The sequence below is a fragment of the Melanerpes formicivorus genome, unplaced genomic scaffold, assembly GCF_026170545.1.
Source record: "Melanerpes formicivorus ecotype bairdi unplaced genomic scaffold, bMelFor1.0.p_v2 SCAF_120, whole genome shotgun sequence".
NCBI lineage: Eukaryota > Metazoa > Chordata > Aves > Piciformes > Picidae > Melanerpes > Melanerpes formicivorus.
The window spans coordinates 1,394,676-1,422,572 of NW_027142472.1; the positions used below are offsets into that span (position 1 = coordinate 1,394,676).

A 27,897-nucleotide genomic window follows, 5' to 3' on the forward strand; every position below is an offset into this window, starting at 1 on the left:
CTAAGTATTTGCTTAGTGTTGAAAGCATTAAAAAACATTAGATATACAAAGTGTCTTCATGTATGCTCTAATGAGTGGTGGAAGAAAGGAAGATAAAGATACTGACAAGACTGCAAATCTTCACTCAGCAAATGGTAAGGAGATACCTGGCTCGGTCCTGCAGTTTTAAGATAATAGAAATCTAAGACTTTTAGAGATCAAAATATCAGAGAAAATGTTACAGTAGTTGATCATTTGTTAGCAGTTAACTGAATCAAATGGAAAAATGCCTAAGGTTTATGTTACTGTTCAAATATGAATTGAACTGATAATAAAAATACACAACTTTTAGCTAAGACTACAGTTCTGGGGAATTTGCATATTTATAAGGGAGTTAATTTCAACCCATTGTGTACATTGTGAGGTGTGCTTCAGCCCATGGCAGGAAGATAGACACAGAAGAGCCAGCTCCCAGCTGTGGCTAATTGATTGACCATTAATATTTGGGATATGAGGTTTCACTCTTGGCATAAAAACGCAGAAAGTGCCAGGGAGACTGACAACTGCCCTGAGGGTGAGCATAAGCAGCAGGCTGGCAGAAAGATGACTGAGGACCAAGACTGCCAGAAGCAGAAAGACAGACTAAAAGCTGCTTTCCTCAGGTTTGCACATCTCTCCAAAACGCATCTCATTTTAGATACAGCATGGGCTTGGTAACCTTACCAAAGGATGTTCTTTTTGTTCCATAGGCAATTGGCTAAGGAGCACTGCCAAAGCTTGCTACCAAGAAACAGCAGCAGGAATAACAGATGCAAACACTGGTGCTGGATACCAAGTCAACGAAGTCAGAAAACTGCAATGTGGAGCTTCTGTCACATTATGAGAATGGTACTACACAAAGTGATGTGGTGGCAGTGTGACAATGAAATCAAATAACAAGCAGTCTTGAACTTGATGGCAGGGTGTGGTCTGTGCTCAGAATGGCTAAGGACAGACTAAGGTATGTTTTAAGGCATCTGTGTTAGCCCAACCGTAGTCCTATGCATTTCTCTGAGGTTTTAGTGGATGCCTTCTTCGTCACTACTTCTGCCCTGAATTATGGTCTATTCATTTGATGGCTGAAATAGAGACAAAGGTATGAAAAAGCAGGCAGAATGTTTTGCCAAAAAAAACCAAACAAACCAAAAAACAACAAAAGATTTATAGGCTTCACTTAGTGCAGAAGAAATGAGAAGTGGTCTTGTTTAAGAACAGAAGTGATTCCTATTATCTCAGCAGATAGACTCTTGTTACGATCTTTTTCTTGTCTACTTTGACTACATCACAAGAATTAAAGTGGTAATGAGCTTTCTGAGGCATAAAAGAGAGGAAGCACAGACCCTAAGTCTCTATTTGAATTTCCTGTAAAACTGAGAGAACTGGGGAATTACTTTGGTTCTTAGTCTGGGGAAAGCATAACAAGAAAAAGGCAGCCAACGAATGGAAAGTACTTCTTATTTAACATGTAAAAATAAATAGATAAACTATTAGTGCTGTCAGATGATCTGAGGAGATGAGTTGCATTTGCCTGGAAACAGTCAGGGCAGCAAGAAGAGTACAGTTTTCAGTCTGGACATAACTGGGCATGTCTGGACAGCCAGAAGAATTTGCTGCTGTTGTCACCCACGGTACATGCATCATGATCTCAAACAGTTTGGATGAAACACGAAGAGCAAGTTTCTTTCTGTTTCCTTACTGAGAGTTTTGATGTGTCTGTTCTGAGGCACCTTTGGTTGGTAACTCTCAAAAAACACGGTCTTCAATTAGATGAATGAGGATGGCAAATCCATTAATGTGTAATATATTATTGCATAAGTGGGATTAATCTCATCTTATCATTTGCTTTAATATATTAATCATTATTAAAGACCTGAAATTAATTATTTTCAGCCTTTAAGCAAAGGGGATGGCTCTGAAAGTACAAAAAAATAACTAGGAAAAAAAAAGTCTTTCCTTCAGCTACACTTTCATTTCACAGAATGTCAATTACTGCAAAGTAGTTCTTATTTTAATCAGCAGAGAAATGTAGTTACTAAGCTTAAGCTTAGAGTGCCTAAGAAACATTATTGTGTCTTTTTCTTTTCCAGAATGAATGACTGATCATTTTTTGTATTTCCATATAATCTTTAATCACTGTGTGAAAGAATTGGAGATGATAAAAGACAAATTAATTGTGAATTACAGAAGAGCTAAAATTTAAACCAGTGTGCCCTAATTAAATGAATCAAGTACTGTGCAGTACAGAAGCTGGTTTCAGAATTGCTGTGAGAACACAATAGCCACAAAATCATATTTACAAAACATAAATTGTGATGTCAGAATAGTGAAATTTCAGCTTAATTTAGTCTGTGTGTAAATGACCAAAATAGTCAGTATTTAGCAGTGGCTTCACATGGCCTGCTTAGATGGAAATTGGACTCCTTCTAATATTGTTTATTTTATGTAGCTCCAGGGACTGCACAAATCTGAAGCCATAGGCTACATTTTCACTCGATCTCCTAAACCAGAATAAGCTTAGAAGGTTCCTCATGTGGAAAACTCAACATTAATGGGGTTGTGTGCTGTTGATACAGCCTTCTTAATGGCTATAAACAGTCAGTAAGAGTAATGTTTTTAATGTGCTTCATATATTTTGATATTCTTTAATGGAAGAACTTAATCAGTTCAGCTCTGTGGTGCAGTTTTCCTTCTCAGAAAATGTGTTGTTTCATCAGGTTGAGAGGAGATGCTAGCTCATAATGTCCAGATAAAGTAGAATGGGAATGCACAATGTAGAAGCAGCTGGTTAAGAAAGATTAATAGGTTGTTCTTGCTCTTCCTTGTTCATTCATCACAAAAAAAAAAGCCGTCACTGGGAGCCCTCCTACTTCTTCCCTTTCCTTTCTGTCATGCAGGTTGGAAAATGCTTGAAGTCTGGGGGTCTGAATCTATCACCTGGTTTTGAAAACAGAAAATTTTCTCTGTGGGAGAAATTTATCAGGGGCTGCCTTTTGACATCTGAGAGATGGGATGTATGATAGGGTAAATTGTAAGGAGGCAACTTAGCAAGATCATCACTTGACAAGTGGAGTCTGCAATACTGATGTAACTTCACAAGTCCTATCCAGGGCAGATCAATGCTGACAAAAAATGGCTTGCAGCATAAATGTAGATGGTAGTGCTGAGGGAGAAGTACCAGATCATTTATTTCAGTGTATATATATATAAAATCTGTTTACTGCCTTTTCCTTCCATGTGTTTGCAGAATGAAGTAATTCAGGTATAGAATAACTCCTAGATGTTTGTCTAAAGGAAACCAAACATTACTGTCATTACTACAGCATCATACAATGGAATGCTCTACTAAACTCAGGAAACAAAGAGGCCACAGAATGAGTTTTGAGGTTGAGCATGATAATTTATATCCCACATTGACAAATTGCTGTATGATACTTTATTGTAATCTAAAAAGACATGGCATTAAAGGCAAGACAACTTGTCTAGGACTAAGACAAGGTGAGATTTAGTCTGATCTCAAGCAAGGATCTGAAAAGACTAAAAGCCTTTTAATTGACCTAAAATAATTTAGAATAAATGAGGACATGACATAAGTAGACATGAGACTTCTAGAGGTAAATGAGCACAGGCTTGGAAATAACCTGAAAAACAATTAGATTTCTCAATATGGTGAACTGGGAGAAGAAAACCAAAGCCCACCTTACTGTCTTTGACAGCTGAAGTGAGCTAAGAATGCAATAGCAATGTGATACCATTGCACAAAGCCTAAATGAAATAGCAGCAGTCTTAATGAGAGGAGATATGAGAAGAGATGCTCTCAAGGCAATTTTGGATGCCTTGCTTTTCTAAATTCTGCTGTTGCAGAATGAATTTTGAAATTCATTCTGGACTTTAAGGTTTTATTTTCCATGGGAGTGGGATTTTTAGGGTTGAATGTATCTTAGAAGACCAGGGACAGTAGTGCTTTCCACCCCAAGGAGGAAGCTGTGATTGCTTTGAGTTCATTGGATGTGTTGAATATGTTCATTACTGAAAAAAGAAATAGTGTTATTTGCCTTTCAGTGTATCTGAGCCTGCTGTTATTTTACAGAGCATGCTTTGGTTTCTGAGTTCAGAGAAGCAATGTGATTTTAAATGTGGGTTTATTTGATCACTAAATGCTGTTAGGTGTTCAGTCTTTTAAATTGAATGTTCTTTTTATTGGTACTTTGTTTGGTATTCTGCCATATGATGTAAGGTTTTATTATTTCTGTGATCCATTGGCTGCTTCACTTGGACCATTTAAATGGATTTTAGAATGAGATCATTTCTCTGTGTTGGGCTTGATTTCATTGCAGTCAAATCTTTACTGTCATACTCATTTTTGTAGCAGTTTTGAGACTTTTTGTATTTTCACTTTTTAAATTGAGTGCTGCTACTGGAAGATAATGAAGACCTGAGGAAGTTCTTACTCCTTTTGATAACTAATTAATTGTTGTTCTTACAATAGCTATTGAAAGGTAAGCTGTGGAGTTTTATCCTTGTACTTGTGCACTGACTTACTTGTTTCAGTTGGTATACTATTGAGTAGCTGAAGTTAAAAATCACAGTCTGTGGAAGGATCTTCTTCCTGAATCCTCTCTATGAAGTGGCCTACAGATTTTTAAGCATATGTTACAAACAGGAATGTAGACAAAAGCCTCAGTTTTTGTTATGGATTTTATTATGGTTTTTGCTTGTTTGGAAGCCTTATTTTAACTTCATGATATAACAGTGATTTCAGCTTAAAAGAAATTGCTTTGTAATGAAATATAACACAAATACCCTAAATAACATCATCTGTTGATGCAGGCACTGGGAAGAGAGAGATACCTGGTGAAAAGGTGTTAATAGGAATTTTTGTGCTTTGTAAATTGTAGTCCATCCATGTCTTAGAGGAAAAATGAAAGGCTCCACACTCTGCTACAGCAGGAGGAAGGGGAAAAAAAAGGTATTTTTCTCTCTGTTTTTATTTCCCAAAAGGATGCATAATGTACCTCTACACAAATTCATTACATGGAAAGTGAGGGTTGTAAGCTTCCCTTGTGCCCGATGGAAGTGTGTTTAAGGACACAGCACTAAGATGGCTCTGGAGTCCTCATCAAATGTGAATTTTCCCATTCTTATTTCAGTAGCTAACATTTCACTGTCAACTGCTAACATGCTAAGTGTGATAGGAAAGTTGTATTCTTCCATTTTGTTACAAAAAACAAAGCTCTTTTTGCTTGAGAAAAATACATAACATAAAGAAGTAGACAAGAACAGTACTGTATTTATGAAGACATCAAGTTCAGTTTCTCTTTACATGCTGGATGATGTAGATCTGTTTTGTTTTGGTTTTTTTCACATATGAAAACTGACAAGGAGCAAAACAGTAAATCTCCATTCTCTTATAACAAAACACATAAATAAGTAAAATCCCTCTCAGTTAACTGACAGTAACTTGGTACTATTTTAATTTCAAATACAGAGGAAACAAAAGCATTTGTCATGAGTGTGTTTTGACAAGAAAACCAGCTGGCCACTCGTTTCTTTCTTTCTAACTCAAATTCTGATAATCTTTACATATATCTAAATTATTAAGACCTCTATGGTCAGTAGAAATGGCCTCATAGCTTCATGGTGTTGTAGGGTGCTCCAAAACCTCCTTCCCGCCCTTCTGTCAGTGGAGATTTGAATGAAGGAAGCCCAAGGTGTGAAATTCCTTTCCCCTTCTGCTGTGGATGTGAACTGGGAAAGGTAAGATGGTGTCCTTGCCACCTGCTGGGAGCTACAGTCCTGCAGGGTATTCACTTGTAGGAAAGCCTGCACTGGGATCTAGAACTGGGATTGACTGGCTCTTTATGCTCAGTATATATTGGCAGCGGACACATTGTCTAGTGAAGATCTTCAAGAGAGTGACCAGAAAGTGGACTCCTTTTGGGATTCACTAGGTTTGTGGCGAAACTGGAGAGCTTTGCCTGCAGCACTCGGACCTGTCTTCTCCCTGGACCTCCGTACCCTGGGCTTCTGCTCCCCACCTCACGCTGGAGTGCCCATGCCTGCCTTAACCTGCGGCTGCTGGCTGGAAACACGCTGGCAGTGCTAAGGTTTGATGAGTGGGGTAAAGCCATTTTTTGGCTTAGCCTTTTCCATTTTCTGAATTCTCTAAATTGAACCAAATTTGCCCACAAGCATCCTTGTGGAATTCCTGACCAAACAGAACCTGTGAATAAAATGTAACTAGTTTTGTGCATACTTCTGGGGTGGGGCTTTCGGGAAAAAGAAAGCTAACCATATCTTTATAACTCCCGCCTCATTAAGTTATTCCCAGTCAAAACAATAAGGTTCATTTTGTCACAGCCTTGTACTAGGATCATAATTAATTTGGGGGGGGTGTGTGTGTGTGTTATGTGGTGTGTAAGGCTGAGTTTTTCTCAGTTTCTCAGGGCAGACAAGGGTTAAAAAGTCCAAGCACAGACTTTCATTAATCTCTGACTAGGAAAGCACCAGCCACTGCTTTCCTATTATTTTTCTAGGTTAAGATTTTTAAGCCTTTGATAAATCCCCAAGATTAATAAGTGAAAGAAAGAATATAAAATGTTCCCTCACACTCTCTGCAGCTAGCCTTGCACGCTGTTATCAATGGTTTAAGTCATCCTGCTGCTGCTAAACATGCACTATTTTGTCACTTTTCTACCTGCAAATCTGACAAGGGGTTATTCAATAAAACTCTGCACTAGAGTATATTATTTGGAAATGCCATTTTATTACTGTGGTCAATTGCACCATCTGAAAAGGAATGACATCCAAAAAAGTGCTTTGGAGAACACTTTCATCATTTCCCTTTTATTTCCTCGATTTGACACATTTCTAACAGCCTCAGCGTTGGAGCTAGCTGGATGCCAGCAGGAGTTAAGCAGATATATTACTGATTTTCTTTTCCTTTTTATTTGAACATGGTGCAGGAGAAGACATTCCACTTCACTCTCGCTTTAGAAACGTGTAAATCCTCTGTGGAAACTCAGCAGTGTGGCACCGCAGTGCACATTCACAAGCAGCCCACCTCAGCCTGATGTCACATGAGCACATCCCCTCCTGACTGGGGTAAGGTTTGATTTTTCCATCTAGAGCAGAGCATACAGCAGCAACAAAAATGGGACATTATTACAACAGTCATTAGGCTGTGTTACATTTCTTCATGCTTCTGCTGGCACAGGGTAGACACTTATGACAAAGCACACTGAAGATGATAAACCTTAACTTGCTTACTGTTCTTTAAGGCATGTTGATATGGGTATTGCTGGCTTGAATCAGTCCTTTTGAAGTTGTGGTAGTGTTTTTTGTTTCTTCCTTTGTACTTCAGGTATTTTGCTAATTAATTACCAGACAAATTCCAACCTAATGTCTTATCAAGAGAGCAAATGGCTTTGCACTGTGTTGTTTATATTTTATGTTAATTAGTTAAAGATGTTATAACCTTCACTATTGGATTATAGGGCAATCCGTGACAGAGTAGCTGTACTAAAATTGAAGAGCTTTTTCTATTTTTATCTTACCTCATTTACTTGCTGTCTGATGTTAAATCAAGTAAGTGAAACTGGTAATGCCCTTGTGATAAGAAGGCATGGGTAGCATGCTTAAATACCTTGTTTCCTGAAGAGATGTGTTATGTTCAGGAGAGCCACTTATTCTCCAGCTGCACACAGAATAGATGAAATGTTGGAGGGGTACCATTTTCCCCATTGTTTCTTCCATCCTAGACAACTTTTTTTCTATCTAGTTAAAAGGGTTTTAAACTGGAGCAGGGTAGATTTAGATTAGACATAAGGAGAAAGTTCATATAGTGAGAACGGTAAAATACTGGAACAGGTTGCCCAGGGATGTGATTGAGGCCTCGTCCCTGGGGACATTCAAGATCGGGCTTGCTGTGGCCTTGAGGAGCCTGATCCAATTGGAGGGGTCCCTGCTTACTGCAGGGGGCTTGGACAAGATGACCTTTGAGAGTCCCTTCCAACCCAATGCAATCTGTGAATTAAGTATAGTGTATGCATTTATGCCTTCTGAATATGCTATAATGAACAGGGGTTATCATCCAGGTGGGTCTTGAATGTCTCCAGAGAGGGAAACCTCCACAACCCCCCTGGGCAGCCTGTTCCAGTGTTCTGTCACCCTCACAGTGAAATAATTCTTCCTGTATAGATTCTCAGTCAATGCTATGACAATCTCTGGTGAATCTGTAGTAGGTACCTGTTTAATTTGTAAAGAATTTTTACATTTCTTCCCAAGTTGGCTCTCAACCTTCTGGTTAAAACACATTGTGGGGGGGAAAAAAGAATGATGTGTGTGGAAGCAAGGACATTTTAACTTCAATTTCTTAAATGGCTTTATGTTTGTAAAGAAGGATACAAATGCTTGTTAATATTAAAAAATTAAATAGCAGGAAGAAAACAATCCATTTGAGCTCTTGGGATATAAAATGTGTGGATAGCCTAGACTGACCAATTATTTTTAGGGGAAGAATTATAACTAGACTGAGGTCTGTATGGTAAATCTCATCCTGAAAAAAAACTTAGATGGATGAGTCATAAGCCTCTGAAAATGAGATTTCTAATGGAAACACCAAATCAACTTTTACTATAGTGTCAGGAATATGACATTATAATAAAGTACACTGATGTATCTGTATTTGCCTTTTGCAAACATAATGAAACTGACTTCAGCATAGAAGGTGCCAGGGTATTCCATCCATATCTGCTGTTTTACAGTATAATATAGCAATATTCATACTTACAATGCTAGGTGTTATGCATTTGCACTAGGATGGAAGGCTACCAACAGATTTATTTCTTTTTAAATCATGCCTAGAATGACAACTCTGCAGGTTGCTGTATGGAATGTGGCCTCTACTTTTGTCCATATGGGGACAAGTTGGAAGTCATTGGAGCTAATTTTTAACAGCAAATTAATGACAACACCAGTAGTGCGTACTGGGGAGCTGTTTGGCTTGGTTTCTTTCTGACCTAGTACAAGCTCATCCTGTGCTACTTTATTGCTGGCATTTCATTTTGAATGTCTGCCACTGCTCTTGGCAGAATTTGGGCTTTTGTTGTCCCACACTCCCAGCTAGGGAATGCAGTTCAGTGAACCTGAGTCCAGGAGTTGGATGAGGACACATGAGTAGCTGTGTTGGGTCCCCCTCATCCAGAGCATGGGTAGAGGACAGGAACTGAAGGCATATTTGCCCAGTGCACTCTTCTCATCCTTCACTAACCTGCACCTCAAGAACTTCCAGTGACACCTTTCTGTTTGATAGCTTTCAGTACTTTTTCTTTTTTTTTTCATCTGTTCAACCATATTTTCTTTGCTCATAGGAGGACTTGGAGTTGTGCTGAGAAGGAGTGGTGAGGAGGTACTGGAGAGGGCTAGCGATTCCAGATCTGCTGCTTGGAGAGCTTCCGGCCTTTTGCCACTGTCTGCAGAAAGAGCAGCCACTCTCCTGCTGCCTCACAGTCAAAGTCCCTACTTTCAGCACAGCCAGTAATGCTTAGGTAAGAGTAGAGGCATCACACACAAAGCAGCTTTCTCAGTGAGAAGTGCAGGTGTGGCTCTGCAGAAGTCTTTTCCAAGCAAAGTGGAATGTGCTAGTCAAGAGGGGTCTTCACTGCTGCATATTTGTCTCCTTGGGGCCAACTCACTGATGGATGTGCAGAAGACAGCTGAGTTCCCCTGCTGCTGCTGCAGGATTTGTTTTCCACTTTCAGGGATGGGGATGCAATGCTGCTGTGTTTTTTTGTGACAGGAAAAAAAAAAAAGAAATTTTTAGTTGCATGGAAGAAAGGCTTTAGCCAGCTATCTGGTGACATTTCCTCTGCTTCCTTGTGGGCTGTACCCTATATCAAAATAATGGTAGCCCTTCTTCTGGCAGTCTATCTCCATCATGGAAGTTCAAAGTCTGTCACGCAGACTAGCCCAGGCATTGCAGACACGCCTCTAATTAGTTCCTCAGGCAGACATCAGGATGTGGAGTGACAGACAGAAAGATGGGGAGAGATAGACAGCAAGATGGGTGGATCCTAAGTCGAGCCAAGACTCTACAGGTTAAACAAGATGAAAAAGTAGGGAGGCTTAATGGAGAGAACAATTTTAATCTAGAGTACTAAATACAATGCAAATCAAATTTGTTAGCAAAATGTGTTGGGTTATTGGTCACATTTGTTTTATCTATGTGTCATTTCCATGAACAGAATTCAATTACTGATTATTAGACTTGGTAACTTTTTTGTGCTCCCATCTCTGTACCTACTCTGGCTGTCTCTTCTTTTGAAACTTAACAAAACAACAATTAATTTTTCTTCTTTATTTTCATTTTCTGTAGCATATTTTGGGTTTGCCTTACCGAGAAAGGGAAGATGTCTATTACGTCTGAAATGGTACTTCGGCACATAAAATCAACAGGAAAGGAAAGGAAAGGGAAAAGGTAGGGTAACTGTCTTAGAACATCTACATTTGTGGGTATCTGAGAAATTTAGAATGAACATGCTCACCTTCCTGGCCAGCAGCTGTGTGAGGTGGCACTGGACACTTTCAAGCAGTCCAGTTGTCCCCTATTTGGTGTAGTTGTTTTAACTGTTCTGTTGTAACTGAACATTCTGACCAACTGAGTTTAAAGTCAGGCAACTAAAGCCATGTTGTACACTGCACCTTTGAAAACTCTAATAGAGGATCCAGGCTTGGAAAAAACTGTTTCCCATTCATAAATCCATCTCTATAATAGTTATAAGGGACTTAATCCAATTGATCATAATGCTTGTTGGATTGTGTCTCAAAAAGCTTGTGCTTTTTTAGTGTGGGTTTTTTTGGTGTGATTAGCTTAATATTTGCACAGCAGTAATTCAGGTACAGAATTCCCATTGGTGAAAATAAAGACATCTTCTAAAATAGGTAAAAGATCCTGTGCTGGCATGTTTTCCCTCTTATAAACAGAAAATTAGAAGTGATGTCTTGTTGTCCTCTTTTTTGTTAATATGTGTGTGGAGTTTGCTTTTCAAAGAGTTTATTTATACACACATAAGCACAGTACTGCTACCAGAGAACAAAATGTCAAAAGAAATATTTTCCCCATGCACACAAACATTCAGAGCTATTTCTTGAATTCAGATCCACTTGAGAACCAATAAAAGATATCTGGAAGGCAGCAAATGCAATTACTTCATAACACACCTTCCTCTGGCTCCAAATGTCAAAGACACATAGAGACAAAATGTTTAAATTAACTGAGAAATCTTTTCACTTGTTCTGAAATATTAACTTTTAGACCTTTACTCATTCTCTTATTATATTATTATTTTATTTGTTTGAAAGCTCTGGAAAAAAATGGTTTCATGATCAAAGCTTTCAGATTTTAAGTATCATATTCTAGGCAAGAGCTGTCACAATATTAGCCTGAGTATGACAATGTTATTCAGCTAGTGATTTGAAGCATGATGTTATTCAGCTGCTTTCCTATCAGTGAATTTAATTGTGCTCAAAATCAAGAGGTGGGTGGGTGATTCAGACACCTTGCCACTCCTGTAGAATAGTTTAATTCTATTTTTATGCTTCATATTGGCCATACTTGCCCTCTGTAGCTGATTAAAGCATGGGATTTCTGCTTTGCAGGAACTTTTTAATATTGAAACTAGAACAGAAATACACTTTCTCAAAATAGAGAAGTAAATTCCTTGAACAAGCCAAGATTGGGAATTACATGTAGTTGAATAAAAATGTGAGGTAGATGTCTTCAGATCACACCCTAATGCAATTGCTGTGGTCTTGGAAATGGCTGTGTCACACCTCACCAAGAAGTTTTATCTGCCTGGTCATGGTTTTACATTTATTTTTGCCATTTCATCTCTCCAGGAGCTTGGGTAGGTCATGATGAGACAATGCTACCAAGAGCTCCACTTTTATTTCCCACATGCATCAGTTCTGTTTCACTGCTCTCTGTAACTGGTTCCATGTCTCAGCAGCAGGTGTCTGTTTCCAGCACACTAAAGGTAACTTGCAACAAATTGGCCACAGCTGTGGGGAGCAAGAACGCTTAGAAGCAGAGGCAGCCTGGTAACTTACTTTTATAATCCTCAGCTGTACATCAGTACAGCTGGAAAAGTGGTGGTGCTTAAAGTGCATAAATTAGCAACAAATTAGTCACTTAGCCGTTTGAACTGCCAGCCATTAAGCTTTTGGTCTGCCTTCTGGATATGATTTGGCACCATAAAAGAACCATAAAAAAAAGTAATCCTTTCTGCAACATTAACCCCTTGCTCAAGGAATCTTACTCGGGTGATCTGTGATGCTTCTGTATGTGCTTCTTCCAAGGTTTGGCTGGAGTTTGTATTTTGGTGGAGGAGCTCCTGAGGCTGCTATCTTTTTTGCTGCAACCTGGATGGAGAGGCTGTAATGCTGCACGTGGCTTTTATTCCCACAGCCCCCCAGAGCTTCGGAAGACGGTAAGTCTCAAACTTTTCTCATGAGTAAACCAAGCCAAAGATGTCATGCTTGTATGCTTTTGCTGCTTCTGGATTGCTCTCTTTTAAAAGTTTTGAAGATAATTCTTCACAATTTAGACTTTAATAAGAGTCACAATAACTATATTTTCATTTGATTACTGTACCACATAATAATGAGGTTTATAATAACTTCTGTGCCCTGTGAATATAACTTACAAACACACATCTCGTATCTTTATTCAGTCCTATCATGCCTTGATAAATTTGACATGCCTGCTCTTGCTAAAATAATGGAATTTCCACTTTTACTAGTAGGATGAACTCTAGAAAGTGTTTAATCATAGATGTTGTGCTTTGAAGGACCTTCAGAACTCAACTAATTTGGAAAGTTGATATTCTGAAGGCAAAATAACATCTTGGTTATTAAAGGAAATTATCTGTACAGGAGGAAAGAAAGCTTTTAAATCTTCTTCCTTCCAATTCTCAAGTGGTTAATGCATGATTCTGCATGAATGAGAAGGATTCATTTGATTCTCTTACTGACCTCTTCCATAAAATTTAATTTCTCCATCTCAAACATATTATTTTTCTCTAATACAAAAGAGCACTAACCTGAACCTTATTGTGCCCTCTTACAATTAGTCACCCCTTTGTTGCATTAATCTCTTAAAGTAAATGGAAGGATTAATGTTTGAAAAACATACAAAGTGAAGTCTGAATGCAAAATTGTAATTGTGGGCACTCTCTGTGTTTGAGTTTGTGTTGTAGTGGGCTACTGGTAAGTTTTTGACTTCATTTAATCTCTGATTCTGGTTCTGATCCCAAGGGTCAAGAATTAAAACAAGTATTCTGTTTATAGACTTAGTAGAGATCAGGGGTATGTTGTAATTACATCTGAGGATAGGAGATAAGCTTTTATCCTTAATAAGGCTGATTATTAAAAGGATGTGTATGGGTAATTCAGTAATGATAATTCTCAAATGCAAGTGTCTGTTTAAAGGGAAGGTTGGGATACCTTTGGCTCTGGTTCCTTCCACAAAGGTCTCGAGTAACAGTTCACTTGCATCACTCCAGAGGCAAACTGGTATAGTTGACGCCTGAATATTTTCTAGGCGCCAAAAGCAGAAAGCTGGAAATCCAGACAGAAATATTTCAAAAGCAGTAAATCATGGGTCATATCTCAGTACACATTTGTGAAAGTAATTCCAAATGACAGCCTTTCTTAGTTAATACCAAGAAAGAAGGAATTTTAAGACATGGGTGATCACACTAGGTTTTTGGTTTTCTTCTGCTTTTTCTGCAGTTCTGATATTACTTGATAGGAAAACACAGATTGTAAGAACTTGCATATTTGCCTATTTTGGCTGACATAAAAAAAAGCCTTTAAATATAATCTCTGATTTCAAAGTATTTGCCTCTTTCACACACTGGGAATGTAAATCCTTATTTCACCAATTTCATTTCCGTGATGATTTTAATTGGTGTTAGCTGATGACACTTCAGAGGAAGCTTTTTACTAACTGCAGTCCTGTGTATATAGTACAGTGTAGTAGCTGGAAAAATCTAAATCAGACACTGAGTGCAATTCAGTTGGATTTTCCATGAATAGGGTGAGCAGATCTTTAAAATAGCTTAGCAAATCTTCCATTTGATGAAGAGATAGCATAAAAATTACTTTGAGTTTCATTTTAGCCTCAGCCCTTCCCATATTGCTTATTAATTGCAATATTTGAGGGTAAATTTAACTCGTGAGGTCAATTAGGGTTGTGTTTTGTCACGTGGTGCCATGGGTTAGTTGATTAGATGGTGTTGGGTGATGGGTTAGACTTGATGATCTCAAAGGTCTTTTCCAACCTGGTCTTTTCCTATTCCATATTACTAAAACTTAAAGAGGTACCTTTCTGTTCCCTGGAGTGCTGGAAGGCACTTCTGCATTCAAACTATTATCAGTAACACAGTTCACATTAGAATATGCATTTATACTAAAAGCTATAAACGTTAGCTTACCAGGGGACACAATGCACTGCTTTCCTGATCAAATAGAGGTAGGACAGTAGGAAAATCACCAAAAGGGTCAGAAGAAATTAATAGGATGAAATTTCTCTATTCAGTGCAGTGGGATGATTGTGATTTGTGAACTAATTCATGAAAGCTGTGTATGGCTTGTTTGAAAATGAGAAGAAACAAAAAGATTGCATTCATCAAATCATTTGGCAAATCTGCTTCCAAAGAATGGGTATCATTAGAAGAAATGAATGAATCCATAAATACAGTAAGGATGTACAGAAGTTATAAATAGTGACATGAGTTCATCGTTGTCATGAAGTGCATTGGATATGTTTCTACAAATTGCATCGTTTGACTTAGCTATAACAGTTCAGCAGAATGTCATCGTTATTGATGGGTGCAACTGAAAGACAGGGCAAAGACATCAAAGAATAGTAATCCACACTGAAATGTGAAAAGTACGGTTCCTGCCAGTCCAATCAGAGATAAGGCCACCCTGTTGAAAAAGAGAGATGCATTTGTTAGTGTGTTAGAGAGCAACTTAGTAAGTCAAAGTGAGCGGGAAATTGTGAGAATCATTTGGAGCGAGTAAGGGGCACTGAGTGTTGCAGTTGTGAACCAGCTAAGGAAAAACTTGATTATTAAAAGCACTGTAAATTCAAATGTCAAATTGATCGCTCACTATTAAGCACTAGCAATGAGGATGCTTTGCACTCGTTTGGTCAATTAAATTCCAGAAAAAGATGCTAATAAAATTAGTATCTCTTTTATTCACTGAGCTTCAATTTGTGGCAGCTCCTGCCTGTTCCCTCAATCCTCGTAAAAGGACTATGTAAATACAGAGGAAATCTATAAACATTCAGGTCAGAAAAATATGCTTGAATTCATATTGCTGTCTACAATTACCTGAAGGGAGGTTGTAGCCAGGTGGGGGGTGGTCTTGTCTCCTGAGTGGCCAGCACCAGAACAAGAGGACATGGTCTCAAGCTGCACCAGGGGAGGTTTAGGCTGGATGTTAGGAAGTTTTTCACAGAAAGAGTGATTGGCTATTGGAATGTGCTGCCCAGGGAGGTGATGAAGTCACCATCACTGGAAGTGTTTAGGAAGAAACTGGATGGGGCTCTTGGTGCCATGGTTTAGTTGATTAGATAGTGTTGGATGATAGGTTGGACTCGATGACTCAAAGGTCTTGTCTGGTCTATTCTATTCTATGTTATTGAATAGATGTCATTGTCAGTAATAACATAGGCTAAACTCTTTGGAAGCTAGATGGTGCATGAAATGGTCACTTCTGTGTTTTGTTCCAAACTCAGCACAATCCGTAATGCTTTGTTATTTCTAAAAGACTATTCCTGAATTCAGCCTTGGAGGCATAAGCGATCCAAAGAAACACTAACTTGTTTCTAGGAAAAGTGGGAACTGCTCTATTACATCTAATTTGTTTAAGTAAACAAATAACCACTGCAAGCATGTCTGAAACAGTCAGCTGTCATGACTATAATCTCCCAGGGGTAAGGGTGAGGTCTGTGATCTTCAAACTCTCTCACTTAATCACCTAGGCTGCTCTGTGTCCTTTGGCTAATCATATTATACTAGCTTCATCTGAATTGTCTAGATTATTGCAAAACTCCAGAAGGCAGTTTTGGGATGGCTGTTCTGCTGCCTTCCAAACTCAAGGGAATTTTAACAACAACAACAACAAAAAAGCATCAAAAAACCCCAAACAAATCAACCAGCCAACCAAAATAAATCCCCAAAACAAAGAAAGTGTAGTCAGTGTGTTTCATGACAATTAGTGTATTTTTGCTCCCAGTTTCAAGATCTATGGTAGATTTCTGCTATTTGGTATAATATTCTTTAACATTTGGGAGCAGCAAGTATAGTTGAGGTAGTGGCATTCATGTCTGGAGGTGAGGAATTTTGTGTTTGAAGTGTTAATATTAAGTGTGGGTTACAGTCCTCTCTGCTGGTGCTCAAAGTCTCCCCGTAAAACTCTCAAAGAGGCACCACAAATATCATTTAGTTTTACAAAGGTGTTTCACAGTAGGCAAATGAAAGAAAGGTCGAAAATGCTGACCTTCCTGATGAAATTTCTTCTTCCTCCAGTGGAAGAGTTCCTCCTCCACCCCACTCCCACCCCAAATTCTGTTAGTAGAGAATGTACAGAATTAGCAAGGCACACCTAGCTTCCACCTCCAATTACACTTCTGCATATAAACTGCTATCAAAAGGAATACCTTGTCATAGCAAAATTCCCTCTACTGCAGACAGAGGTGCTCTGATAATGAGCCATTTTCCTCTAGAGATGTCTAAAGAATATTGTGTGACAAAAGTTGGACACGCTAAGATGTTGACATTAGTGTTTGGCCTGAATTTTCTCAATGAAAGAAAAAAATAATAACAGTTAAAAAAAATGAAGGGTTCTGTAGTAAAAGCATCCTTTCATTTCCTGTAGTAAAAGTATCCTTTCATTTCTCTTGACTTATGAATAACATATCCTGAACTTTCCCCAGTATTAGTTATCTCTGCAGTTAAGGCTAGAGTGATCAAAAGAACCTTTCCTGAGGATTCTATACCTGGGTCCTTCTATGAAAGGCGATTTGTTAACTTTATGGCTCTGCATTTCAAGAACTCACAGGAGTGCCCCAAGAAAGTCTAGGATCTACCTAAACACGATGCACTGATTATATTTGTTCCTTCCTTTTACCATTACTAAAGATGCTTTATCAACATGATAACTTATAGAACGGCCAATTGATAAAAAATCCACTTTACATGAAATACTAAAGAATTTGCATATAAATAGGTTTTTATATTTAAATGCCCTGTGGGTGAATGTGATCCAATATCCCTCAGAAATCAAAATCCTGGACTCTCTCATTTAAAGTTTGCCTGCTAAAAATAAGGTGAAGTTAGACAGCTTTTGATTAGCATGACATTCCTTTCTGGAGAGTGCTTACAAGACCAACAAATCACAATTCAATTAAACTGTGCCCTGTGTAGTACTTCCAACATATTCTTTGTGGCTCTTTTTCCGGCATTCACACTTACCCTGTTTTTTTCCTTGATTCATTTGGCAAGACTTTGCATGTAAGGTCCCACAAGAGAGACAAATGAGAAACACTTACAAAAAAACCTTGATTGCAGATCTTGCTGCTTAAGACACAGGCATTACCCAGGTCTGCCATTATGTCAGCTGGCTTTTTAACAAAGAAATAGAGAAGTAACAATTAGACTCTATTTACATTTCTCTAGTGGCATTATTTGCTCCCCTGTAATTAAAGGATCTGCCAGCTTTTCAATTATGAACTCCTATTTTTAGGGCAGTAAAAACTTAACACGCAATTCCACGCTGGGGCTTTTCAAGCAGCAAAACCCAGCCCACTTTGTGCAGATGATAAACTAATTAAAGCCAAGGTGCCCCTGCCCGCTGCAGCCGAGTGCTTGGGAAGCTGTGCTAGCTCCGGACCCTGCTGTGGCTGCTCTGGGAAGCACTCAGGCACTGCTGCCCTATTCTTACTGCAGTGACAGCCTGTTCCTTGCTCTTCCAGCAGCTTATTTCCTCTTGAATATGTTAGAGCAGGTGCTGAGGGAGGGCCAGAAAGATGATCAGAGGGCACCTCTCTTATGAAGCCAGGCTGAGGAAGTTGGGACTATTCAGCCTGGAAAACAGAAGGCTCTGGGGAGACCTTATAGAGGCTTTCCAGTACCTGAAGGGAGCCTACAGGCAAGCTGTAGAGAGACTTATTATAAGGGTATGTGGTGATAGGACAAGGGCCAGTGGTTTTAGACTGGAGCAGGGGATATTTAGGTTGGTCTTTAAGAAGTTCTTTACAATGAGGGTTGTTCAGAGACATTGTGGACACCTCATTCCTGGAAGTGTTTAAGACCAGGCTGGATGAGGCTTTGAGCAACTAGGTGTCCCTGCCCATGACAGGGGAGTTTGAACTAGATGATCTTTAGAGTCCCTTCCAAAATCGAACCATTCTATGATTCCATGATTCTTGACACTGACCATCTCTCTTGTAGCTTGCACCTTCCCATGTTAAACTGCAAACTCTTCAGCGTATTTATGCAGGGCACATATTTGCACTCACATGCACACCCTGAGCTATATAAGCTCTATTGTAGCCTCCTTAAAGAGGAATCTTTGCGACAGCTGCCCGTTTGCCATCCAGAAGCAGCCTGCAGATGTGCCCCAGTAAGCCTCCTGACTTGCTAAGCTGCTACATGTTCTGCAGGATCTTCTTTGGCTTATTTAAAAACATATGAGGATAATTGGAGACAAATAACTGTGAGAAAACTTCCTGCTCTGTTTAATGTGGCATGACAATTGTGTTTAAATTTTAACACTAAACAAATTCATATAGTTTGGATGCATACCCTGAACATTTTTAGGTATCACAAAAGAAATCTAAATGGAAAACCAGCAGCTAAGGAGATGTCCTAAGAATTTTCCACAGATGTTTTCTAAGAGGAATGACACTCAGTATTTTGGTTGTTTATCTTAAGGGTTTATGCTTCTTCAGTGAGCAGGTGAGGAATGAATTTATTATGTACTGTCAATACATGGGGGTGCAGGAAGCTCAGTCTCCTAGGAGCTCTGGTTCTGAGGGCCAGTCTCACTAGCTCCAGGATGCATTGAAGCCCATGAGTAGTGCTGCTGCTCACCATGAGGAAATACACCTGGAGAGAATTGGCAGTGGGAAGCACCTTTTCGTCTGCTGACTAAACTGCCAAATGCATTTGAAACAACCTTGGGTCAGATAAAGCAGAAACTGATGCAGGAGCTGGTACTGAGCGCTTGCTGCCATCAGTGATGGAAGACCGGAGAAATCCAGGACTGGGGACAAACCTCCATCCCCTACCATGTGTTTTTCTGTGGGAGGAGTGCTTGCTGAAAGAAGGCAGAGAAGTGAACTGAGGTATATTCCTTTGCAAATTAATGAATGACATACAGTTATTTTTTGTTCATCTCCATTAGGCCATTAGGTACTAGGGTCTGTGATGCACCCTGCATTGACTCCTTTAAGTAGATGCAAAGGATGGCATACATTTTAATCTCTGAGTCTATATTAATGCTTTTTTCTTCACTAGGTATGTGCTGTGTATGCTGGGAGCACTCAAGCTTTGATTAAACTAAATTCAATCCCCCAGTCTTTCTAATGAACTGTAAAAACTCACTCTAATTTACATTCAAACATCACTATGCTCTCCATACTGTAATTATATTAGTAATGATCTATCTGAAGGCTTCTTAAGTTTTATAGGACTTTTACTTGTAATTATAAAAATATGGAAAAGAGATAAGGCAGAGAAAATAAAGGAATAAGACAGGATAGAAAGAAAAGCAAGCTAGGAGAGGAGAACAGAAAAGAATCTGGAAGGACAGCAAGAGCAGAATAAATTGTAGTAGCGTGGCAGTGTAACTGTAAAGCCTTGTCAGAGGTGCACAAAAAAATTAGAACATGAGAAGAAAAATATCTTGCTGATCTATGAAAGTAGCAGCCTTTCCATTTAAAGTTCAGATCATTAGGGAGTAAACACATTTATTGTTTTTTTCTTCCTATTGCATGAGCAGTGTGAGAGCTACCATTTAGGATCTACAAGGAGTTAAATTCTAGCTGGCTAGGAAATTACCTCAATTTTAAGTCAAGCTCCTGGGATAGGTTTAAAATGCTAATCCTTCCTTTCCCTCCCTCCCTCCTCCCCCCTGTCCTTCTACTTTTGATGAACAATTTCTCATGCTCATTTCAATGAGAAATAATGTCAAAGTGTTCAAAAAAAAAACCCCAGCCTCAAAACCCAACCTCCAAGCGTTTCAATTCTAAGCATATCCCTGGAGATAGCACTGATACAAAAGTAATTTTTTATCCAGTTAGGATTTGAATTGTAACTCTTTGTGGTTTTTAAATCAAAAGTTGAAAACATGTAGTAATAGTTATTATGGGAGCTTGGCAGGTTAATGTAGTATGTCACATTGTATTTGTGTCCTGTGCTACGACATACAATGCATTGTTATTTAAAAATGTTCTGGTGTTTTATGATGTGCATTACTTGGCAGAAATGGGAGGTAGGCATTAGCAAAATTGCAAGAATATGTTCTTTCTGGCTCATTGTAGTACAGTAAAGGTTCAGAACATAGTAGTATTTTCTGAGTTGGTTTTTTGGGTTTTTGCTCTAGAGAATGTTCTCTCTTAATGTTTATTTCAACACATACAAAGAGTAAGCTTAATTTTGAAATGGATTGCCTTCTACAGCTCCCTTTTACCTCTTTCTTTTTTTGGTTTTTCTTTCTCTTTTTTCCCTTTTCTTCTTTTCTTCTCTTTTTTCTCTTTTTTTCCTCTCTCTTTTTTTTTTCCCCCTGAAGTAGATGTTTGGAAATTCTGTTTCTGAATGAAAATTAGAGGTTTATTTCTCTGTCAGCACGACATGAATAGTGCCAGGCCAAAAAAAATTAAATAAAAAAAGATAAGCCAAACAACCAATGCCCCCCCCCAAGAAAAACCCCAAAAACCATGAAAAAACTTTATCTTGTTTTGATAACAGTTTTTTTTTTTCCTGAGGGATCATATAAACTTTTCATTATCAGTGATATTATTTTCTCACAGCGTTTTGCCGTGTCATCTTAATTCCTGCGACCACGTTCCTTAGGGACAGAGCAGCTCTTGAGGATCAACACGGCATACTTTCTCAAATTATTAGTCCTGTTTCCTTCTTTATTGCATTTTTATTCTCCTAAGCCTTGTCAGTGAAAAGGGTTATTATTGTTGTGACAATAAGATGGGATGAGGGAAAAAAAATACTCAAAGCCGCGGCGAGGGTTTTAAGGAGAGGTTGTCACAGTCAAAGGGAGTGACAAGGGAAATTAACATAGTTATAGAGTATTGGATGGACAAGAAGATGAACTTAAGAAATGGGAAGACTACATAAATAATTACCAATAATAACTTTGTAAATAGTGTGTGACTGAAATATCAGGCAAGTCTCCACCCTCAGGCGCTTACAAGCTTTTAGAAACAGGACAGCAAATAATGGTAAATAACTTGCTGTTCAGGGAGAGTGATTATCTCCATGTGATGTCTAATGAGAGGCTGGCAAGTTGAAAATACCTCGTTATGTTTTTAGCTGTATTTAAAAAATAAGAACTGAATAAAATGTGGATAAATGCACAGGAGAAAGTAGGAGGCAGATGGCAATGTTAAAAGGCCAGCCATAGGAAAGAAGGAATCAGTGCTAGCTACGGATGTAGTTCCAGCAGAGTGGGGTGGTACTAGCTAAGGTTACCCAAGAAAGTTGTTCAGTTCAGGAATTTTTTGGATTGTGGGAAGATGAAACAAGGTGTACCAAAACTGCATGCAAAATAAAGAGAAAATGTCTTGGTGTTGTGGATAGAAAAGCAAAATAAAGCAAGGCCTTACCAAAGGGTTGATACAGCGAAGGGACTGGAAGCATGTGCTTTACTGCAAAGAAATGGATTGACTGTTTGAAGAATAAACATTGTGTGAAGTGAGAGCTGGCCAACAGTGGACAAGAGCAGTGTTAGTGATTAGGAAAGGGTAATATGAGATGCAGTGGCCCTTATTAGTCTCTGTCAATTATATAGTTTCTGTCAGCTATGGAAGACCTATATCCTGTCTTCAAGTCCTATCTTCACCGATACAAGGGAGGAAGTAGTGAGATTAAACAAACATTGCACAAAGATAAAAGAATAGAATAGAATTAACCAGGTTAGAAAAGACCTTTGAGATCGAGTCCAACCTATCATACAACACCATCTAGTCAACTAAACCATGGCACCAAGCACCCCATCCAGTCTCTTCCTAAACACCTCCAGTGATGGTGACTTCACCATCTCTGTGGGCAGCTCATTCCAATGGCCAATCACTCTTTCTGTGAAAAACTTCTTCCTACCATCCAGCTTAGATGTGATTCAATCTATTTGGACTGTGCTGCCTCTATGAATAATGAAGTGGTCTGGGTATACTTTTCTGTTTCACGAATAGTTTAAAATTAGATAGAAGTTACATTTAAGTAAAAAATATTAATACAAACATTGTAATATGTTTTCCAGTGTTACTGTAACTTAATGCTGGGAGTTTACCTGTTAAATAAGTACGAAGAGTAAAGCAGTAGAGACTGTCTTCAACTCTGCTGAAGTACTTTACAACTGTCTCTGCAGTTGGCTTCATTCCTTTAAGATGTCGCAGTGTCCCTTTTGTAACTGTCACCATACATCATTATGCAAATTCCCTGTGCCATGCAGAAGGATAAATGACGGCATGCACTTTCATTTAGGCCAAAATAAATACAAGTTATTGGCAAATGCATTTTATTCATCCCTGATCTCACCTCTCTGGGAATAAAGAAAAGATGAGACGACTTGTCTAAACAGTTAATAAATAATTTAAGAGCAGAGTAGCAAGAACATTATCCTAAAATCCACATCCAAATAGAAATCAAATTTGTGTACAAATACAAATTAACTTTTGAGGCACCCATATTTCATGAACAAATACCAGTATTTGTTTATACTGGCATGTAGCAATTTGTGGCTTGACTTATAGGAGCAGAAAAATAATTTGAATTGGCAGCAACACGTTCTGCCTTCAGCTTGGGTGGATTTAGGAAAGCCTCAAAGTCAAGTTATGATTGTTTTGAGATCTTAGAAGCATTGCTTAGAAGTCCAAGAACAGACATCAAGACTTAACACGCTACTTAGCGGGGGCAGAGCACTTCAGTGGGAAAATAGGTCAATGCCTTATGTAAAGGGGTTTTTAAAGTTGAATACTTAGTGGATGGCATAAGGGAAGTTTAGATGCCTTATTGAAGTAACCACAGGTCAGTGGCAGGTTGAGAAAGAATAATCCTATCTTCTGGATCCTTCAAGGGACAATCTATTAACTTGGGGTCAATTTTGAGGTTACATGCTGTAAAAAAAGCAGTAAGAAAATATTGTTAATGTTTCAGTATCAAGTTTTATATTCCTTGTTGCATAAAATTTGCTGCCAGGACCATCTTTCTAAGGTAATAAGATGAAAGCATCTTCTGTGTCAGGTAATCTGTCAAGAAATAAGATCCTCTTTCAATTTTTTTTTAATTGCCCTATCATCTTCAGCCAAATTCAACAGACAGAGATCTCAATGATGATGATGGCTGCTTGTGTATTCAAAACTAAGGGGGGTTGTATTCAGTAATGGAAAACCTCAGAGAGATTCCTCTTCATTCTGAAACTGAGATAACAAAAATCTTGGGGTTTTTAGTCCTTAGGCTGGTATCTTTATGTCAAAATCTGAGCCTGGCTGTTGCAGTGGAGCCAGAAAGATACATTTCCCAGTAAGCAACAATACCATTGAGACTGACGCTGTGTTTTAACTGCTGGTGGGGCAAATGGATCATCTTGTGGGTTTTATGCTTTCTTGCGTTGGTTCGTGGATTTGTGCTGCAGCAAAGCCTCCTATGCTGTAAGTCATCAGTCCAAACAGCTCTGGGAGATTAGATTTGAATAAGATTCTCATATAATCTGGATATAATAGTCCAGCTGGAACCTACATTGCAAGGATCCTGCCTTAGAGGCTTGATTTTGTAGATCGAAGCTCAAGAAAATTCTGCCTAGAATAAAGTTGGTGCAGTATTTGTGTAAATTAGTTTTTGCAAGATACATTTTCACATATTCAGCTTCAGATATCAAGTGAACCCTTTGCCCTAGCTTTAAACTAATTATAAAACCCCGCTTCAAGTGGTAGCAGTAGTAGTTTGAAATCAAAAAGACATTTTATCAGTCTCTGTGCGGCAGTGACTGAATCACAACACGGAAAGTATGAAATCAGAAGGACATTACATCTTTGCAGGTTATATGTTACTAACATCTCTGTGTGACTAATTTGATGTGACTCGGACTCCTCATAAGGAGATTTGTCATTCTGTCAATTGCATTTCAGCTGCATGAAGTGACAAAGCTAGTAAGCTGTCTGTTAATAGTTGGAGTGAACATGTTGTGATTGTGTGATTGCATTCTGGAAGTACTGACTAAACATTTTTTCGTAGCTGGTTAAATGGAGTGATAAATGTCTCTAATTTCAAAACTGCAGTTTCAGGAAGATTAAAAACATAGTAATACTCCATCAGTTATCAATTACAACATAAGCCATGTGCAGGACTTTGTGACCTGAAGCTTACAAAACTGAAATGCAGAAGACTTTTAGATACTACCTTCTTTAAATAAGAAGACACGCAGCAAACAAGCAATTAGATGACAGCTAATAGAGTTGAGGCTAATTTAACATAAATTTGTTTTCACCAGTTCTCTACAAATAGCGCAAGGTAGAACTGGTCTTTGAAGTCTAAGCCCTGTTACTTTTATCCACCTAATTCAAATTAAAGATAATATAATGAGACTACTGTTTTCTGCAGTGATTGCTAATTCCAAATTATTTCCATCATGTTCATTTGAAATATCTGAATAACTGACTTGTAATTTCTATGGCTGTATGTAAAAAACAGTTTTGCAGCATTGAGATGGCTGAGCTGAAGGGATCTAGTGTGAGATGCAGAAAGATACTGTGGCCTCATAATGCATGGTTAAGTACTTCTCCACCACTATGATAATGGTAAAATACCAGTAAAAGCTACTCAAATGGAAAAAAAAAATCCCACAATTCTGAGGAGTTTTATCAGGCGAAAATGAGGAAATGACTGAGATCTCACAACTGACATACCTAATGCTGGGGGGAGTTAGTTGTGTGATTTCCTTGCATATTATGTCTTAGACACTATTTTGGTTAGGTGGCCAAATCCAGGCCAGTCCTGTGATTAAAATGGGGCTCACACATTAAAGGTTCATGATGCCTTGTTATTAAGGAGGTAAATCACTAACTTGAGGAAGCATGGTAGAAGTCAGTGTAATTTAAATGCATAGCAGAGCACATTAAGCCTATGCCCCCACGAAAGCAGTGGGGAAATTCAGTAGGAAAAAGGAAAGTGTGATACAAGCCCAAGGCCTGGCTGGGATGGGGAGCAAAGTAATTTTGAGATCTTTGGGATTAAAGAGGATTAAAGCATGATTTAAATCCCTGTGTTTGAGGAAAAACAAAGGCTGGTAAGGAAGAGTCTCCCACTTTATGTCCATGAAGGAAGACCTATTTTTGGATGTCATTCTGAGTTCAGTCAAGAACCTGTTTTTTAAAAGATTTATTGATGTATTCCTTGTCCTAGTTGCTGTTTGCAAAATGCTGGTGCCTTGGAATAGACAGAAGAGAAAAATGAATGAAGTCTTTACTGGTAAAAGCACCTTACTGACAAGGTACTTTAAAAGTATCTGAGAAGCTTATGAACTGGACAAGCCTATGCATTATGTTATATAAGATGCTTGTGACAAATTGCTTTTTGACAGTGAAAAGAGATTATTTATTTAGAAAGGGGGAAAAAAAAAAGGATTTCTTGTGAAAGAGGACAAGGAGCATTTCTGCTCTTGCTCAACATCCATACATCTGTAGGAATTTTACCATACACATTCATGCTCATGATAAGATGGATCTGGAGTGCAATGCTGTAGTATGAAGAGTTAGGAAGGTTTCTGTTGTTAAATAGAAGGGTTTCATGGGTTTTGACAGCTGACCAGGCTGATTTTTTGAGTATTATTTCTTTCTCTAGCAATGTTAAATATATTCTCTAATTTTATAGTTTTGGGGTTTTTTTACATATCGAAGTTTAGCTATTCAAGACTTCTGCTTCTGCTCACTTACTAATTGCAGTAGCCATAAAAGATCTTACTGCAAATTGCCTATCATTGTACTCACTTGTTTGAGATTACTGAAGCATTTCTCAGTTTATGAGATCTGCAAGGGTATAAACTCAAATACTTTAAAGAAGCCATAACCAGTTCGGTAGCATTCATCATAACTTGCTCATCAGGTGGCTTATTACACCACCTGTTACATTTATTCTCCTTTTCTAAATCTACATAAATAATTACCATATCTTTATACTGTGGCATGTACCATTTTATAGCAGCTCATTTCTCTTGGAAAACCTAATAGCATCAGGCTCCTTTAACATTCCCACACTACCAAGAGCATAAGTGCTATAGATCTGGATTTATGATTTGTAACTTCAGCCCTCTCAAATTCTGGCAGTGATGGCATTATGGTTCAATTAAAAGTCACCTATCAAAACAAAAACTGGCATGTTACATATGACAAAAGCTTGTCCTGACAGCACAAGCTGCACGGCAAAATGATGAATTACTGCTCTGTGAGGAGCAGAATTATAGCGTAGAGTTCACTGTCCGCAGTTTAATTAGGCAGGCAGAGATCCCTCACTGGATCAGGATTCAGATACTGTTGAAGGTAACTTTTCTCAGGTCACTGGCAGGTGCTAGAGTTTGAGGCTGTTTGAGGGTTGTTTTTTTTTTTTTGTTTTGTTTTTGTTCCCCCTTCCCCAGGCAAAGAATTACTTTAGAAAATTCGGAAGGGTGCACAGAAGAGAAATAGATAAAAAGGATTGGGAGGAATTTTCCTTTACTGTCTTAATGGCTACATAAGAGACAGAAGCTTCCCTGCTGTAAGAGTTTGCATTAGGGGGACTAAAGTGTTTGAATTTGTAAGAAACATGCAAACCAGTAAGTCAACAAATAGATCATACAGAGACATGGAGAATGGACCACTGAGTTATGTGACTAGTTTTAATAACAGGGGGAAGGTTTGCCGTAAGGTGGGGTTAGCACATGCTTGGAACTGCTGCTCATGAGTGTTTCAAGTCATTATCTCATTTAAATGTGCTTGAATATAAACCAGACTTTGGGCTTCTAGCTTTAAGGTATTTCAGAGTTTTTTTTCTAGAGCAATGACTAAAAGAGGCACCAGTTTAGAATTTAACACCTCTTTACTGTCTTTTATCTAAAGGCCCTTTGCCTTTAATGCCTCTGCGATGGGTACTGCTGACAGAGAAAGGCAAAAATAACACAGAAAGTTGTGAAAGCTGAATGAAAATACTCTTTGCAGCATGTACTTTAAAGTAAGGATTTTAAAGGGATGCACTGCTGTGTGTTTGCTGAGATCTGAAGGCATTCTGACATTGTAATGGTGCAATCCTTGCACTGAGTATGGGTGTGTAAATGCTGAGCTTCTTTCAATGGGAACTGTTCAGCTAATGCCTTCTCTGAATAGCACATCTTAGAAGTCAAATCAGACCAAATCAATGCATTTATATTCTTTAACAACAGATTTAAATGTAGTCCTAAGATTTCATGAGTTTTAAATTGGATAGACATTTCTTCTGCTTAGCGCTACTTAGAAGCTGCAGGATTACATTAAATTCTGGGCCATCAGGGCCTGCCATCTGGTATCTGCTCTAGGTGTTTCTGTAGCATTTCTCCTCCATTTTGATC

General features: G+C 38.5%; 1 long non-coding RNA gene across 1 annotated transcript in view; it reads left to right on the plus strand.

Annotated features, from left to right (window-relative positions):
• The window catches only part of LOC137456274 (uncharacterized), a 57,312-nt gene that overhangs the window by 10,557 nt on the left and 18,858 nt on the right, over positions 1–27,897 (plus strand). Inside the window, exons 9-16 of the long non-coding RNA XR_010991006.1 lie at positions 729–979; positions 4,914–4,984; positions 5,665–5,772; positions 5,885–6,122; positions 6,981–7,119; positions 9,387–9,563; positions 10,391–10,492; positions 12,373–12,503. This is a non-coding gene — a long non-coding RNA (uncharacterized lncRNA). The remainder of the gene's footprint in view (positions 1–728; positions 980–4,913; positions 4,985–5,664; positions 5,773–5,884; positions 6,123–6,980; positions 7,120–9,386; positions 9,564–10,390; positions 10,493–12,372; positions 12,504–27,897) is intronic.